General features: G+C 35.9%; 1 pseudogene; it reads right to left on the bottom strand.

Moving 5' to 3' along the window:
• The window catches only part of LOC122360817, a 92,216-nt pseudogene that overhangs the window by 48,905 nt on the left and 26,219 nt on the right, over positions 1–17,092 (bottom strand).

Genomic DNA, 17,092 nt, shown 5'->3' with positions numbered 1-17,092 from the left:
ACAATGGTATCATTTTACATTTTAAAATATACTTTATGCATATCCTACAGTTCTATAGTTACAGAACTATAGAACTATAGAAAAGATTAGAAAGAAACAATGACACAACCACAAGGAGCAGAAATGTCATATTTCGAATAAAATGTTACATTTTATGTGCCGTAGGGGTTGAAAAATCTTTCCTCAGATTGACCTTCAGATCTTTCATTTTTTGACAGTGATACTAACCAAATATCTTGTCTATCGATGCATTGGAAGGAAGAGAACAGTTGAAAATAGAAAACTGTCTCTTCAGTCTCTGGGGGATGTCATTTCGTCCCCCTCCAGGGTGGATCATAGCCGCCAGGAATTGTATATCCACAATGTTGGTGAACTCTCCTGGTTTCTCCAGGTTAAAGAAACCGTTTTGCTCCATCAGCTGCCGAACTATCTCGTTAGTGACCTGTGAAGAAAGTAAATGGAATCTGTGAATATGTTTCTCAGTTTCAACTTTGCAAATAAAGTTCACAGAGAGCAGATGTTTTAGCACCAAGGAATTATGCAAATTAAGCATCTTGATTTATAATCACAATCTATTATATCAAAATTTGATAAATGACTGCAGACATGCCTAAGAGAATATGTACACAACAACGTAAATTATGCAGGTGTTCATCTTGAATCTGTTTAATGAATGAATGAGACATTTATATAGCCCTTTATTGTGTATTTCTGTGCATTCACCTGTGCTTCTTGGAAATAAAAAAACAACAACATACAAATAGCGGCTGTTACATCCTGCAGTTAAATGCATCTGCTTACGCAGCTTTATCGTTTGCAATTTCTTACCTGGTCGCCCCACTCATTGATCACAGGCATATTGATGTCATCAACAAAGATGGACATTTTCTTCCCTGCCGGAGGTCCGTAAGTGGTTCCCATTCGTTTATCTACATAACTTTCCACAGAACGCTAAAAAGTCCCGGACACGAAAACAATCATATGCATGCAGATTACCCACAAATACATCCAAAGGCAGCTCATAAATTAGGAAGCACAGATGAGATTTGGATCAATAACATAATAGTCAATGTTGAAGCAACGAATGTTAAGGAACCATTAGCCACGCTGAATAACCCTTAATATCTGAGCCTGGGGAATGCTATGCTTTCAGGTCTTGTTTCTAGATGTTACACTTTCCCAAAAGATGGCACTTTCTATGAAACCTGTAAATACAATGTAATACTGTGAATTTACATATAATTTAATCAACATACAGTAAATATTACATATATACAATCCCAAATAAGTGTAAATATACAATTTATTATTTTTTATTTTAATATATTTTAAAAATAGCCCTTAGCCTAGCTTCCAATAACCTAGTAAGTGTCATATGATCCTTCAGAAATAGCTTTATTATACTGTGAACAATGATTCAACTGGAATTTCCTGTAACTATTATACAATTTAATAAAAACAGTCAACTTATAACACTTTAACTATAAGTTACCATTGGGTTTTTTTCATGGGTGTAAGCTGAACTGCTGCTTAAGTAACTTATTAGAGATAAAAATCACAATAAATTTATGTGGAAATTGTTCCTGGGCTGGGCTGTATTTAACCCAGCATTTTTTGCATGTGCAGCCTTCATAAAAACTTTTACCCAAATACCTGCTGATTAAAGACAGCAAAATACTGAACATGTTTGGGGCAAAAACATTGTCTTTATGTACCTGAAACATAAAAGGTGTGGTGGCAGAAGAGAAGTTGAGACTCTTGGTGGTGTGGGACTCTGGGTCATATTTAGACAAGTAGCCTTTGATGATGACGGTTTTGGCAGTGCCCTGCTCTCCTATCAAAAGCACAGCCTGAAACACATGAAGAAAACATGAGTAGACTCCAGAGAGGGTGACCATCTGTCCTTGTGTACAGCTAATCATAGTGCTGGCAGCACAGGAAAAGTCTTGATGACAAACAAAGTAGCTGTCCATTTAAACGAGCCTCACTCAAAGGAATCGATAATGCAGCACTACAGGGTGACATTGATGAAAACTAAGATCCAGAGGCTTTTATAATATGATCTACAATTGCAGTCCAATATTCAAAACAGATAACCCTAGTCCACCAAAATGATGCTTGTTCATATGTCAGAGCCGTCGCTAACAGGTGTTTGGGAACTACGTAACAAAGATGCAGTATTTAAAATATTGCTAGTCTTGAGAACATATTTTAACATCCAAAGTAATTGAATTAACACTTTTATCATACTACATCTTCCCAATTGTTCATACCATAACACACAGGTTGTCACAATTTCTTGAAAATATGAAATATGCAACAGACAGATAAATGTGAAATGCGAGACGTTACAAAAAGCATTATCAATATAAACAAAATTATGAATGTGTTTGTGCTCTGACAGCAAAGACTCACTTTGCATGAGTTAATTAAAGTTCTTGCATCTCTCAAGATAAAACTTGCTGTAACTCAAATTCGGCATGTAGTGTATTTTTCACTTTCTCTCTCTCTCTCTCGATGAGAGATTCGCATCACTGCTGCAAATCTGTGTAGTAAATTGCTTGATGCACCCAATTTTGAATGTTAAACAAAAGCAATATTGAATGCAATAGCAGATGAGGATAATTATCCATTCATGATGAATATATTATGGACATTTTCCTCATTTATTCGGAAGACTTGGAATAAAATGCAGAAAACAGTGGATGACTATAGGTTTATGGTGTGCAGCTGTCCCACAGCAAACAAAATAAGTGATGATTAATTTATGATTCATACTTTATTCATACTTTAGTAAAATGATGTAATCCCTCAAAACAAGTTGCAGCAAATATACACGATGCGGTACGAGAAATCACAGAGAATTTAAATGGATCATACCTTGCCCTGCTTTGCAATGGTCTGGATGAGAAAGTCAGTGCGGACATTGTCTACATTGGGCACCAGTATGGATCCATACTCCGGTGTGGAGTCAGGTGGGTAAATATACTCTTCCACTCTGGTATTCCAGTGAACCCAGTGGCCTGCAAAATACACAATAGCTAAATTTCCATTGTAAGCACTCTGAATAAAGCATCATGCAAGCACCTTCATTAAAATTCCAGAAAGAAAAGCCAATGTGTTCTATAATTAAATAGGGTTATCAGCCCTGGTTCTGACTCACAAGAGTTTTTGGCATGAAAATGCAAGGGCTGGGAAACTTTATCTTGCTTAGACATGAATGCTGCCAATTAGGGGTCTATTTGAATTGCAAAGTGTACAATATTTTGCTGACAAAATTTGGAAATGACCTTGTGATTTTGTTACATGCTTCAGCCGAAAACAACAAGTCAACCAGAAATATACTTAACATTGTGGCCCATCAAAACCAACCAACAAACACAGAATCAATTTTAAACTATACTGTCTTGAGACGACAGACTTCAGATTTACTCTTCTCCACAAGTCCAAATTTGCCTCTCTATACAAAAATGTCAGAGAAATTCTGTAGCCTGCTGCTTGAATTGTACTGACAGATGCAGTAATGTCTTAGCATTTTCCTGTTCAGAAGAAAGGCTGTCAATTAGTATTACTAAACCAACTTTCCTTGTCATTTACCAATTGGAAAATCTATAAACTGTTTCTGCTTTATCAGATCGATGAAGTCAGAAATTTCTATATTGATTAGTTAATAATTGACCTAATAACTTTAGATAAATGGAAGAGCTATAGTAAACAGAATCATAATTGACAAAGGTAAATGTATTGATTGATGAGTGCAAAAATAAAGCAATTATAACATCGGAGAGAAGGAGGGTGTGTAAGTGTGTTTGATACCATCATTAGTGACATAATAGTCGAACATAGTGTCCTCGTTGTGGGGAGGGATGCTGGGAAGGTCCAGGCGAATGTTGTCATGGTGACGGAGCCATCTCTCTAATTTCATTCGATCATCCAGTTCCAATAGGGCTCCCACACTCCACATCAGAGCAAAGACGTACAAACGCTCCATGTGTTCACGAGACAGCTCCTCCCTGCTCCTGATGGGTTACATCATCAAAGACATCATCAAATGTCTGTCTGAATATATATATTTTTCACAATAAAAAAGAGAACTCATATTATGCTTTATCAAACATATCCAAACCAAAAAAGAGAGATAATAAGAAATAAAGGTTACAGGTACTTCTTTATAGAGTCAATGGGTACAATGTATAATTGGGCTAGAATTCTCACAGAATGGTAATGTGGTGACAATAGGGCTGTATAATATAATATAATATAATATGTATCTCTAACTAAATGCTTTAAGAATGGCACTGCAATGGACACTGTGTGACATTTCTTGGGAACAATTCACCCTAATCATATTCATGACTTTCAGATAAGGAAAATCCGCATGGGTTGAATATCAAAACGTCATGTGCTGATTAAAATTGGTCAGTAACTGGTCATAACTGCAGTCTGCTATTTGGCATATACTGTATGCAATAAATCACGGGACAACAGCTCTGTTCTTTAATCACAGAAGCTGAAGTTTAAATCACTTATTTTTGATTGACAAGTTAGTAGGCAGTCTTTCATTGTTGTAAAATCTGGGTTAATGAGGACTACGGCTGTTGAATCACAACCTTGGGCTGAATGAGTCCTTGCAGCATATTTATGCACTGCATGATGATGAAGGCCTCCAGCATGTCCATTTTATACTGCAAAGATTGGACACTGAACCGATAGAGCTCAGGAAAAGAAGAGGAGAAGAGCTCCCTCAGGACCACCCCTTCCTGAGGGGAACGTTTCTTCAGCCAGCCCTAAAAACACACACACACGAATGAAAAACCTGTTAGGAAGGACACACACTTAGTGAGAGATAGACATCTGCACACTGAAATTAAATGAAGTATTCTTTAGAGCTCGAAAATAGTTTGTCCTTCTTTTTCTGGCTCTCCCTCATTTACTCTTCATCCATTGAACAGTTGAACGCTTTGAAGTCTTTTATAAAGACAGAGAAAAATGCCTTGGGGATTTTAGACTCCAGTAATTCAGAGTGGAGTATAAGGAATAACTATAGCAGAACCACTGCTTTATACATTCAGGGTTCTGCAGATGTCTTTCTTCACTTTTATGATGCAAATGTGCAGGGACATATTTGTAGATTTTTGTCTATCCACTGAAAGTCCATTTCCCCTAAATCTTTGATGCTTCAAAATACATTAAAATCCAGCGATTTAATATAAGTTCTGAAAGAAGCTTTACTGAATCATATGATGAAACCCGAAGGCTTCATGGCTTTGGATTGACATGAGGGTGAATAAATGATGAAAGAATTACAATTTTAGGTCAAACAACGAACAGAATAGCATTGTTCTCCAATAAATTAAAATTCTGTCATCAGCTGCTGACACTTGTTTAGTTTAAAACATTCCAATGATTCCATTTATTAAATTTTTTTTGTAGCTCATTATTCCTTTATTATTAATAGGATACTTTAAACCTTCACTATAATGTTCATTGTGATGTCTTTTGGCAATTTTGTGTCAGAGTTGTTCTGTTGCTTGTACAAAGCTATAGGTATATTATGATAATGGTTCAGAAGGTTCATTATGGTTCATTATTTTTTAATTTTTCCTATTTTTAGTGTTTTACATTCACTTATTATAACTTATTATGCTAAAAATCTTAATTTTGTTCCATGCCAAGAGGAAAAAACCTGAATAATGAATTTTCAGTTCCACTTTATATTATATCTCTTTAAACACTATGTACTTAATAACAAAATATTGAATTGTCAGGGGCAATGTATCTATTGTGTTCATGTTAAATTGCAAAACACTTTTGCTGCTATTAAGGCAGGGTATGGATCAGGCTAGAGCCAGGCTTGCTATGGTGGAAGCAAGGTGTAATGTGACTACAGAAAGGATTTGCAAATGTTGCAAATTATAGGACAGTATTTTCAAATATAAGTAGATTGTAAAAATGTGCATGTACACAATAAGTACATCATGTCAAAATATATACTATATACTATATGTAATAATGCTATGAACTTGTTCCCATCACCCACCTCCAAAATAGGGCTCCAGTTAAGGACAGAAGAGCTCATAAACACCATCCCATTACGGGACACTGTGGCTGGGGAGGCGTTATCGATGTTGTGTGGTTCAAACACAATCTTGCAATTGGGGGCCATGGGAATGCGATCACCATTGGCCAATGTCAGTGTGCGGTTATCATCCAGGACAGAGTTTAGGTTTTCAATCCATATAGCATCAACTGGCCCATCAAGGACAATCCATATGTGTTCTCCTATGTGTTCCCCAAATAAAATATGGAAAACAAATGAGAAATGTAACAGATACAAATACACAAAAGCATAATGCTGTGGCTTCCATCAATCATTGTGATCAATGGTTAACATTTGGCATCTTATGGCTGATTACTTTGCCCATTAGTGTCTAAAGGCCTGTTTAATGTCTGCTTGTTCATTGATTTGAAAACCCTATTGATAGGCTTCAGCATGTTTTTCCCATTTAAATGAACCATTCTCTTTCATGTGTTATAGATTTCACTGCCTTTTATGTAATGGGAGGGACTAGTACACTCTTGCCTGTTTGAGAGGTTTTTTAACCACTTTGGAAGCCGTTGGCTTTCTTGCCAACCGACTCTAATATATTTGAAAACATTTACTCATAGCAGTGTTTTTGCACATTTCAGACCAGACATGACAAGTCTGATTAATAATTTCAATGTTCAGTGCTTTACACTTTAAATTTACTTTGATATATATTTAAAATATCTCAGGAAATTCAGCTTCAAAAAGCTTAATGCATTCTCTATTCCTCTTTTTAAATAGTTGATCTACCTTTCTTTGCTCTGAGTGTTTTCCTCCAAAGAGTGGAAAAGATTCCATCAGTCCAGTCATTGGTAGCCACATCAAGTCGACCAAACATTTGAGGTGCAGTTATAGCTTTAGGGTTCATACGCATCTCTCTGTGAGGCTGGCGCAGTCTAAACATTGTTTCACAATCAAAATCACAAATTAAATAAACATCAATAATGAAATTAAATTGTTAATGGTCTAGTTTCGGTGCCTAATTTCTAATTCTCACGGTCATGGCCTTCATTAGAGTATGAATGCAGGTTGTTTTTCCTGCTCCGCTGGTCCTAGTGCCATCATTCCATGACGGACTCTCTGAGTCTCATATAGCTGAATGACCTTTAACCTCCACGGTGGGTGATTGATCAGACCAGCCTCAGTTACCTATTAAGAAAAAAAGAAAATTATATTATATATTACATTAAAATTATAATTTAAATTATGGTGTAGTTTTTAACCATCATCAACCAAATAACCTGTTTGTCTATGGCTGACTCCAAATCAGGGTATCCGGCTTTATCAATTGAATTCCAGGAAAAGATCTTCAATCAAACTCAGGAATAATGGCTCATCCTCATCAATCTTAAATGACAGAGACACATTTTATTGTTGTTACAGATGGCTTTAGAAAGGAATTCTGATGCTGAACTGCAAAGAGAGAGAATCTATCATTTTAGAGTTGACTGTTGACTGTTCGGTCTATTAGTACAGCATACAGTATTTGAAAACTATGTATGTATACTGGCACTTTTACCAGTTTGGACAGGTTCATGTCTCGCAGAACCCTCATGACAATAGTAGACTCTGTGTCATTAGGATTGGCCCGTTTTGCTGCCCCAAGTGTACGCATGGGACGGACAGAATATTATGAAGACCAAGTCATAGTGGACCTAAGAGGAAAAAAAAAAACACACAAATCAAGCTCAGAAATACATCAACAAATCAATAAATAAACATACATATATATATACATATACATACATATATATATATATATATATATCTGGTCTAAAATAAAGAAATTGCATAAAATGACCTAAAATTGCAAATAGTAAACTTCACCTCTACCACGACCTTATTCAAAATGTAAGTTAGGTTACGTATAATTATGCACAAGTATATTTAAGAATGAAGGCTGACACGTTTAATCCAGAGCATGCTCTTGTCAGGATTTAGGTGAAGAAAGAAAAAATACCATGTTTATCCTCTAGAATTTACCTGGATATTGTCACTTTCTTAAGTTCCTGAGCAACAACTTTTTACTGTATTTTCTAGCCTTAATCTATTTCATAGTAAGTGGGACAGAGATCAGTGAATATCTGATTATTAGTTATTGAGTACATTGCTACTATTGATAGTCACCTGCTTAGAGAGCTGCTCCTCGCACAGTTTTGTATAAAGTGAAGAATTTCCTGGCTAGTTCGATATTGTCAATAAAGCCACAGCTTGCCAGTTTCACTCTGATAATTATTTGTCTGTCAGGAACCATCATCGCCACCAGAAGGGAAGTTAATTTTCAGATTCTCTGGAAGTTCTTGCCTTCCCGCATATCCAGGATTCTGAAAATAACATAAAACCAAAAAAACAAAATGTGAAAATAATAACATTCTGTGCATAGTATTAAGGTTAGTATTAACATGTAACCTTGTAACATTCCTACATTTCATTTGTCTCTTTCCCACAGATTTTCACAAGCAGTAATTATACAAGTACAAGTAACCGTATCTAGTTGTGATGTTTAATGTGTTCTATATAAAATTAAACAAAAAATAGGTCAATTGACCAGAAGTGAATAAAAATTTTCCTTGTATCTCATTATACTGTTTTAGAAATTGTAAAATTGTATTTATTTATTTTAAGACTGGCCATGTGACCAACACCAATTATTACTGATGATATGCAGTCACAGTTCTATTATGTATTTACAGTGAAAAAATGCACAAACCACTGGAATACTTTTTATGTATACCATTTAATAGTTCCTAATTCCTAGTGTTAAAAAGTAATTCTTTGTGAGATGTGTCATATTTTAAAGAAGGCATATAGCCACCAGCCCACCATGGTGAGGAAGATTCCAAATTCTGGGTTCATCTCCACATTATCTCCATCCGTAAAGATGAAGTTCTTCCTCCGTTCTTTCTTGCAGGTGAGTACAATGGCGATTTGCTGAGCTGCCACTGAAAGCACTGGTAGGTCGTCTGAGTTAAACTCATCAAAACACCCCAGGAGCCAGACTGAGCAAGACCTAGAGGCACAAAAAAATGAAAGAAAAATCATCACCTTTAAGTATGCAATAAGAACATCCTAATAAAATGACAAAAAATCAAAGAAATGGGTTATTAAGTGTTTAATTTCACGCACCATATCACCCGAATATTACTTGCGTATGGGTGATGAATTAGAGATGATTGCTTACAAGTTACAATGAATGACAATATGATGTTTTGCAAGAATTTAAAGTTATAATGCATGTTTTTATGATATGCATTGGCACCTTTGAAAATTCTGCCCAATCCTCTGAAGTCCATCTGATCGGAGCAGTTGAATACCACACATATTTGCCCAGGCAACGGCCCATGTCCTTAGTGGTTTCTGTCTTTCCCGTTCAGCCGGCCCAGCTGGGGCTCACCCATGCTCATTCCCAGAGCTTGAGCTAAAGTAATGTAGCATCTGAAAAATGTATTGAAAATGGCACAAAAACATTTTACATAAAAATCATGATTAGTATTTGTTTGTTTTCCAGTAAAAATCTGAACATTCATAACATCATGCATTAATATTATTATTACTTAATTCCAAACATATTCTCTGGGAGGAAACTGCATAATTTATCGTTATTATAATAGTACACACAACATGTAACAAGGACACCATAAAATAAAGTGTTACTGAAATCACATCTGCCTTGTAATTATACATAAATGGCCCCACAGTGGGAAAAATAGAGGTAAACAAGCTTGTAATTGCCAGCAGCACCTGTCAGTGAGAGGAGTGATGACCAGCCTGTCAGTACAGCCTAGAAACTCATTCTGATACACGAAACCCACATCTGTGATGTTGATCATCATCTTATCCGAGTCTTCATTAAAGTAAAAGCGACACTGCTTCAGCCATTCAAAGTCTGTTGGACTTTTGATGTGCAAACGACACTGTGTGATAAGAACAGACATTGAGTGCTTATCTTTTGGATTTGTCTCAAAAACATGTCTATGAATGCTTAAAACTGCCTTGAGTACTGTTTGGCATTCAGTCATGAGATATTAAGACATCCAACCTTGCCAGTTGACATATCCAAATTATGAGAAACCTTATTTGATGATAATAATAATAATAATAATAATAATAATAATACAAAATAGAAAAAATATATATAATAAACAAATTATTTGGCTTCCTGTCATCGGCTAAAGTGCCTATTATAAAGCTTTACAAAAATTTGGTTTGTTTACAAATGTAACATATAAGCTGTATTAACTGTATTAAGGCACTCACCAAATCATCAAAGATGTCCTCTGGTGTACATGGATGGTGATTAGTGTTTCATACTTTGTTCGTTCAACAGATCCAAGGTCCTTCGTGGTCATGTCAATCAAATTGTTGAGGAGCTCAAGAAAAAATGGTTGGTTTTAGCTGGCATGATCTTACGGTCATATCTGGCATTGCTCAAAAGCATCCTCAGAATCCTTCCGTCCAGATCATCTGGATTCCCAGTAAACCAACCTAATATACAGAAAGCATCCGATTAATATACTGCACCGTGTTGCTTAATTTACAGTACAATGTGTCGTTGCTGTCAGATTGCATACCTGTGCAGGAAAGAAGTCCAAAAATTCGATCAACTCAAAGCCAGAGTCTTGAATGGCAAGTGCAGCTTGACGGATGACAAGGTGCAAAGATCTCTGAGATTCCTTAAGTAGCGCATTTAGCCAGACCTCCACATTGCCCTCTGCTATGACCGGCCTGTCCAGCTCAACTGTCTCGCCTTCTCTTGATGATATCGCCAGAATCTTATCATACATCTTAAAAAAGCAATTTGTTGGGAAAAGTTGATTTAATATCAAAAAGCAGATATTATATTATACTGTATTTGCTCAGTTAAAGTAGTGATCACCTTTTCATGGAGGCGGACACATTTGATGTTGTCAAAGATGTTGAGTAGGTGAGCCTGGATGGTGTGTGAGTCAGATGCTTGGCCTAAAATCTCTAGCAGGGCAGGGTCTGACACAAAAGAAACGCGGAAGAGCAATCGCTTCTTCTCCAGGTACCTGTAAAGAAATTGCTTAAAATCAGCTGCACTGAACCTGACAAAAAATGCAACTCAAAAATATTTGAAGTTGTTTTCCAGATTATTTTCCCTTAATATAGTTCCCAGGTGCATCTCACTATAAAAACTGCTGAATCCTGATATAAAGACTTGACTGATAAACAGTTGCGTGACATACCCTGTGAGGATTTTTGACACATCTCTAGCTGTTCCAGCAGGTGAGGCAGCAGCTGACCCATGGTCTCATCTCCAACACATGACTGGACTACATTAGGCATCTCATGAGCTCGAGTCATTATTTTCACCCAGGATTTATCGATATTGGAAAACCGCTTTGCTTCCTAAAACAGAAGTATAACATTTGACTTCAATAAGTCAATAAGATTTAAAAATCATCACAAAATCATTCACAAAACAAAACAAAAAACATCAAGCTGAAAATAAATGTTAAAAAAACCCATTATAATTATTTCAGTGTAAGAAAATCTGATAACACTTTATTTTAGGGTCTCTTAACTTATTAGCATGCATAGTACTAGACTATTAACCAAATATTAATAGTAATTAAGCATATATTAATCCCTTGTTCTGACCTTATATTTTACATCCTTAATCCTACCCGATACCTAAACTTAATTAATAGTGAATAAGTGTTCTATAGTGTTACCGAAAACAAGTTTAGATTTTTTTCTCTTTTGGGTGAAAACATGTCATATTGTAAAATTCATATAATTATGTCTTTTACCATTTTTAAAAAATAAGGGAATGTAAGACAACCGATTAAATAATTACAAATACACAGAAAACTATATTGATTATCACATTCATCTATGATGCTCATATGGGATATGTGGATTTGAAATTAATCATCAGACTTAACCTAGTGTAACACCTAGCCCTCTGCTTCTTCTACATCCATTTCCTGTTGGGAGGCCTTTATAAACAAAGGTCTTCACTAACTTAATGCAAAAGTATTGCCAGTTCACCTGCCTTACCGAGCGGTCTACCATATTATTCCTGTTTGACTCTGCTGTGTATGATCTCTGCCTGGTAACCTGTGTTTTTGATTTTTGGACGTTACACCTAGCCTTATTCCTTCATTCTTTTCCCCATTGTTTTTCACTTTCTATAATGACTAAAAAAAATAGTTGTAAATGTTTGAGAGTTATTACCTTCGGGAGCTGTTTGGCTATGTCTCCACCAACGAAAACAGCCTCAAGGTAAATCCAAAGGTTCTGCACAGTCATCCAGTTCTCAATGATATCTGTTGTGTTGGAGAGGTTCTGAACCCACTTCTGGATCTGAGCTTTGAATGGTGTGTTGTATCTATAGAGAGACACAAGTTATGTGAGTATATGCAAAATAACTAGTATTGATTCATTTCATTTGATAGACCTATGTTTTATTAAGTGACCACAAAAAATAAGTCAAAACATATACATTTAAATGCCGCAATACAGTCACAATAAATACTGTTACACTTTATTAGTCCTAAAATTGTATTGACTAACTTTGCACTCACATGTCAACTAACTCCCATTAGAGAAATTATTAGTAGACTAGATAAGACTATAGTTGTACTAGCATAAAATAAAATTACGTATAGTATACTAACAGCTCACCTGTTGCTCATAAGTGAGCCAAGCACCATCAGGCTATCCTCCATATTAGTAATGATCTCTGATGTGCTGTCACCTCTCAGAAGGAGCTCCCCTCTGGTTTTAAAGTGTGCAAAAGTAAAGGTCTTGTTGTCCCATTCCGCAATTACTTGCTTGAGTTTCTGCTCGATGTCACGCTCCTTCACAGCACTAATACAGATGTCCTGCACCAATGAGTTGTTACAGTTATAACACAGTTTAAAGGATTACTCAACCCAAAATGAAAATTTGTCATTAGTCACTTACTCAAGTGCATCCAGACCTGTCAAAGCTTTGTTTGTTCTTTTTGAACACAAGTTAAGATATTTTGCATAATAACCAGGAGGCTTTTGACTATCCCGCTGACAGCCAAGTAAATAACAATGTCAAGGTTCAGAAAAGTATGAAAGTATATACATACATATTTAGATGCCTCATTAGCGACTGTTTCTGTGGACGCTATACAGTAGCTGTATGCTATACTGTAGCGGTCTTGATTTGACGTCATTTACTATAGTAATCATTGAATATTCGAAGATGACACAGTCCTGCACAGAAACGGCTCAATGGTTCTGTGCGAATCTACAGTAGATATGATGAATGATGTCAAGTGATGCATCTATGTACCTGGAGTGGTCACGGTCTGCGGCTATCACAGCACCACGTACACTGTTAAGTAAATGTTGGGTAACACTTTCTTTTGATGGTCCCTTATGAACATTCTTGTTGATATTACGTAACTTTGCACCTACATGTCAACTAACAACTGTCTGATTATTATCTGCTAACTCTTTATTGTGATGCTCTACCAACAGACATTCTACTGGCTGTAGGTATCTTTTTCAAGTCAACTTATAACTCTCAACTTATTATTAACTCTAAACCTACCAGTCTATGCAAAACTGCTTATTGTCAACCGAATATTCATAAGGGACCATCAAAATAAAGTGAAACCAAATGTTATTTTTTTTTCTTTGTGTACAAGTATTCTCATCACTTCATAACGTTGAACCACTGATGGCAGATGGATTACTCTGAAGATGTCTTTCATACTTTTCTGGGCCTTTGCAGTGTTCATTATTTGGAAGTCAATGGGTCAGTCAAAAGCCTCCCAGTTTGTACCAAAAAATGTCACAAATTGTGTTCCAAGGACAAACAATTTTTAAGGGACGATAAGTGATTAATGACAAAATGTTCATTTTGGAGTGGAGAAACCCTTAAAGGCCAAAACTGTGATCTAATCTATTTGCAAGTATCTGTAAAAGTGAAATTCTGACCTCAATTTCTTCTTTGTACTTAAGCAGTGGGGCTTCCATGATGTTTGTGGAGCTTGAAGGGATCTATTTCAACCTCAAATATGTGACCTGTAACCTCAGTAATCCTCTTCCAGTGACGAGTCATCATGGCTTTGTTAGTCATTAGATCCAACAGGGGCAGCACTCGCTAAAGTCATCAATCGTTTTTTTGAGGTCCAGAAATGCCTGCCACTCTTTAAGGGCCCGTGGCAGCTTACGGCACCTACAAAACAAAATGATACAAAAAAAAATTACATCACTACCTTAATGCATATGTTGAATATTGCACTGGTTGTGAGGTTGAAAGTTTATTGTTGTGTCTGCCTTATTTGTTATTTGTAAAATTCTGTCCATTATAAAGCGACTGCTTATAAAGTAAATCTTGCTGACAGCATATGACATAAAATTTTCATTGCTATTGTATTGAACTCAAGTATACTTTAAATTGAATCAGAAAGAAACCTCTTCTTACACCCTATTATTCTGCAAAGATTATTGTGTTACACTGGTTCTTGCTCCAACACAGCTGACTTTAATTTCAGTCCCTGACAGGCATGGAGAATGAATCTATTCTCCGAGAGGCTTCTGTGATTAGTTGCACAATTGAAATCCCCTGGTGCTTTCATGCTTTTCAATGCAACTTTTATAATATGACTGCCAGAGAGTGGATATTCAAAAATTTGGGTTGACTTCTTTAACCTTCTCACCTCGACTGAAACTCAAGTAGTTCATTGTTGATTCTGTCAATATTGATGTCAGCCCATGAAATGTCATAGTAGCCGTTAACTGTGTCGATAACACTGTTGTAAAGTCCATAGAGCTTTTGGAGAAGTGTCAACTGTTTCCTGATCTCAAGCAACTGAGGATGTTGAGTAACTGGTAGGCCAAGAGCTCCTCCCCACCTGTGTATGTGATGTACTTGGAATAGATTGTCAAAACGATTCTGTGGAACACCAGACCATTTTAGTAAATAACATCAGGCAAGAAACCATTCATATGTACGTTAACAAAAACTAAAAACAACTTCTGTTATGTCTATGTTTATGAAACAGACATGGTAAATTACTGTACCTGAAACATAATAAGCCTGTCACTGGCATCCTGGGGAGCCAATCCAACCACCATGGGTCCATCCTGAGAATTTGTAAAACCAGAAAAACATATGCACATATTGTTAATTTATGATAAACAACCACTTTGTTTTCGTAGTGGAAGCTTCAAAGAATTACTTTGATTTTTGTGTGTTTTGATTTCTGCCATTTTACGTTACAGAACACCCAAAGGAACATAAATCCTGAAAAACAACTGTGTTTGGGCTCGTAAATGTAATTGCCCGAGGGAACATCTCAGAGTGAAAGAAGTGCGTGAATAGAGTTTACCTGCCCCTCAGGACTCACCCTTTCATAGTCGTGGTAGAAGTGTTGGCAGTCCTCCACAAAGATCTCAACGTTTCTGATGAGCTCCCCTCTGAAATTTGGTTGAAGGGACACCAGTTCATTCTGCACCTCTGTGCTACGGGAAAGCAGTTTCTCCCATGTGTACGAAGTGTGTCCACTTTATCTGCTTCCTCTTTGGCAATCAACAATCCATATTTATGTAGCATGCTGTATGATTCCTGCAGGCCAAAAACAGGGAAAAATCTTTATACCAGAAGACAATATGTAATATATATATATATATATATATATATATATATATATATATATATATATATATATATATATATATATATATATATTTTTTTTTTTTTTTCTCTTTATTTCCTTTCTTAATATATTCCATGTATTCTGTGCATTGTATGGAATCCTTTTTTTAATAATTTTTTATAATAATAAACTTTGTGTCAGATATAGTGTAAACACACAGCCGTGTAAATATCCTTAAGAAAATACAGATTTAATATATAGATACAGGTTCATTTTTTCTTTATATTTGTATGTACCTCAATTGGACCAACTTGAAAGTCTATGGAGATCTGGTGTTCTCTGATCTCTTTAAGTGTTGCCATGGCGATACGAATATCATCCAAGTCCTTAATCTGTCTGTTGAGTTTTTTGCTCGCATCATCTATAAAAGTGAAGATCTGTTCCATCTCCATGCGATATTTCCTGTTGCAGTGGTGACCAAAATCCACCATCCAACTCTTTGTCTCAGCAGTAAGAGCCAATTTCAGATCCGCTGTGGGTAAGTTCAGCAACAGTGAATAAAGAAGTCTTCAAGATAACAACAAAATAATAATCAATCATAATAATCAAATTAAATAACCAATTATTTTCTCCAGAAATCTGTCATAAGATCGAGATTATAAATTAAATTAAATAAATGTAACATGCATATATTACAACATACAAACAAGAAATTAAATATTAAACATGTTCACACTATTGCGGTATCATTAATTGAGCCATTACTTGTTCTTCTCTATAACTATTAAATTTCCTAGTTTCTGCTGATTCATAGTCTGTCTACCTGTGTATAATGCCAGGGCTCCAACTGAGATAAACTCAGGCTCTGTATTAATTTCTAGCTCCAGATCCCTGTAGTACAGAATCTGAGACTCAAATTCAGAAAGAAGAGGGTTCCCTTGGATGAATATCTGGATGGTTTCCTCTCGATCTTTCTTCCATATGTGGTGATAGAGACTGAAGCGATCCAGAGCATTCGTTATTTCCTGTGTGCAGTACATGAAAGGATCATCAAATATCACAGTCACATTATAACAAAAAAAAACACTAAATTAAAAAAACAAAAAAACGTATTTCTGACTTGAACATCCAGATTCAAAATAAGTTAAAATCCTATCTAAGTCAAAAATAACAAACTGAAACAGACCTTTTTGGTAGAATTGATGGACGTACTAAGCACAGAGACCAGCTTGAGAATCTCTTTGTTCTCAGAGATGCTTTTGTGATAGTTCTTCATTTGGACATGAATGGCCTGGTTTGCAGATGCCGATATATCTGAGGTACTACCTTCTGGAAGAAGGAAACATTCATTTCAAAAATGAGAAGTCAAAGTTAATAAACAATAGCAGAGAGGAGCT

Source organism: Puntigrus tetrazona, chromosome 16, assembly GCF_018831695.1.
Source record: "Puntigrus tetrazona isolate hp1 chromosome 16, ASM1883169v1, whole genome shotgun sequence".
Classification (NCBI taxonomy): Eukaryota; Metazoa; Chordata; class Actinopteri; order Cypriniformes; family Cyprinidae; genus Puntigrus; species Puntigrus tetrazona.
Note: the sequence above shows the minus strand (reverse complement) of the source record. Positions and strands in the feature narration are given on the sequence as shown.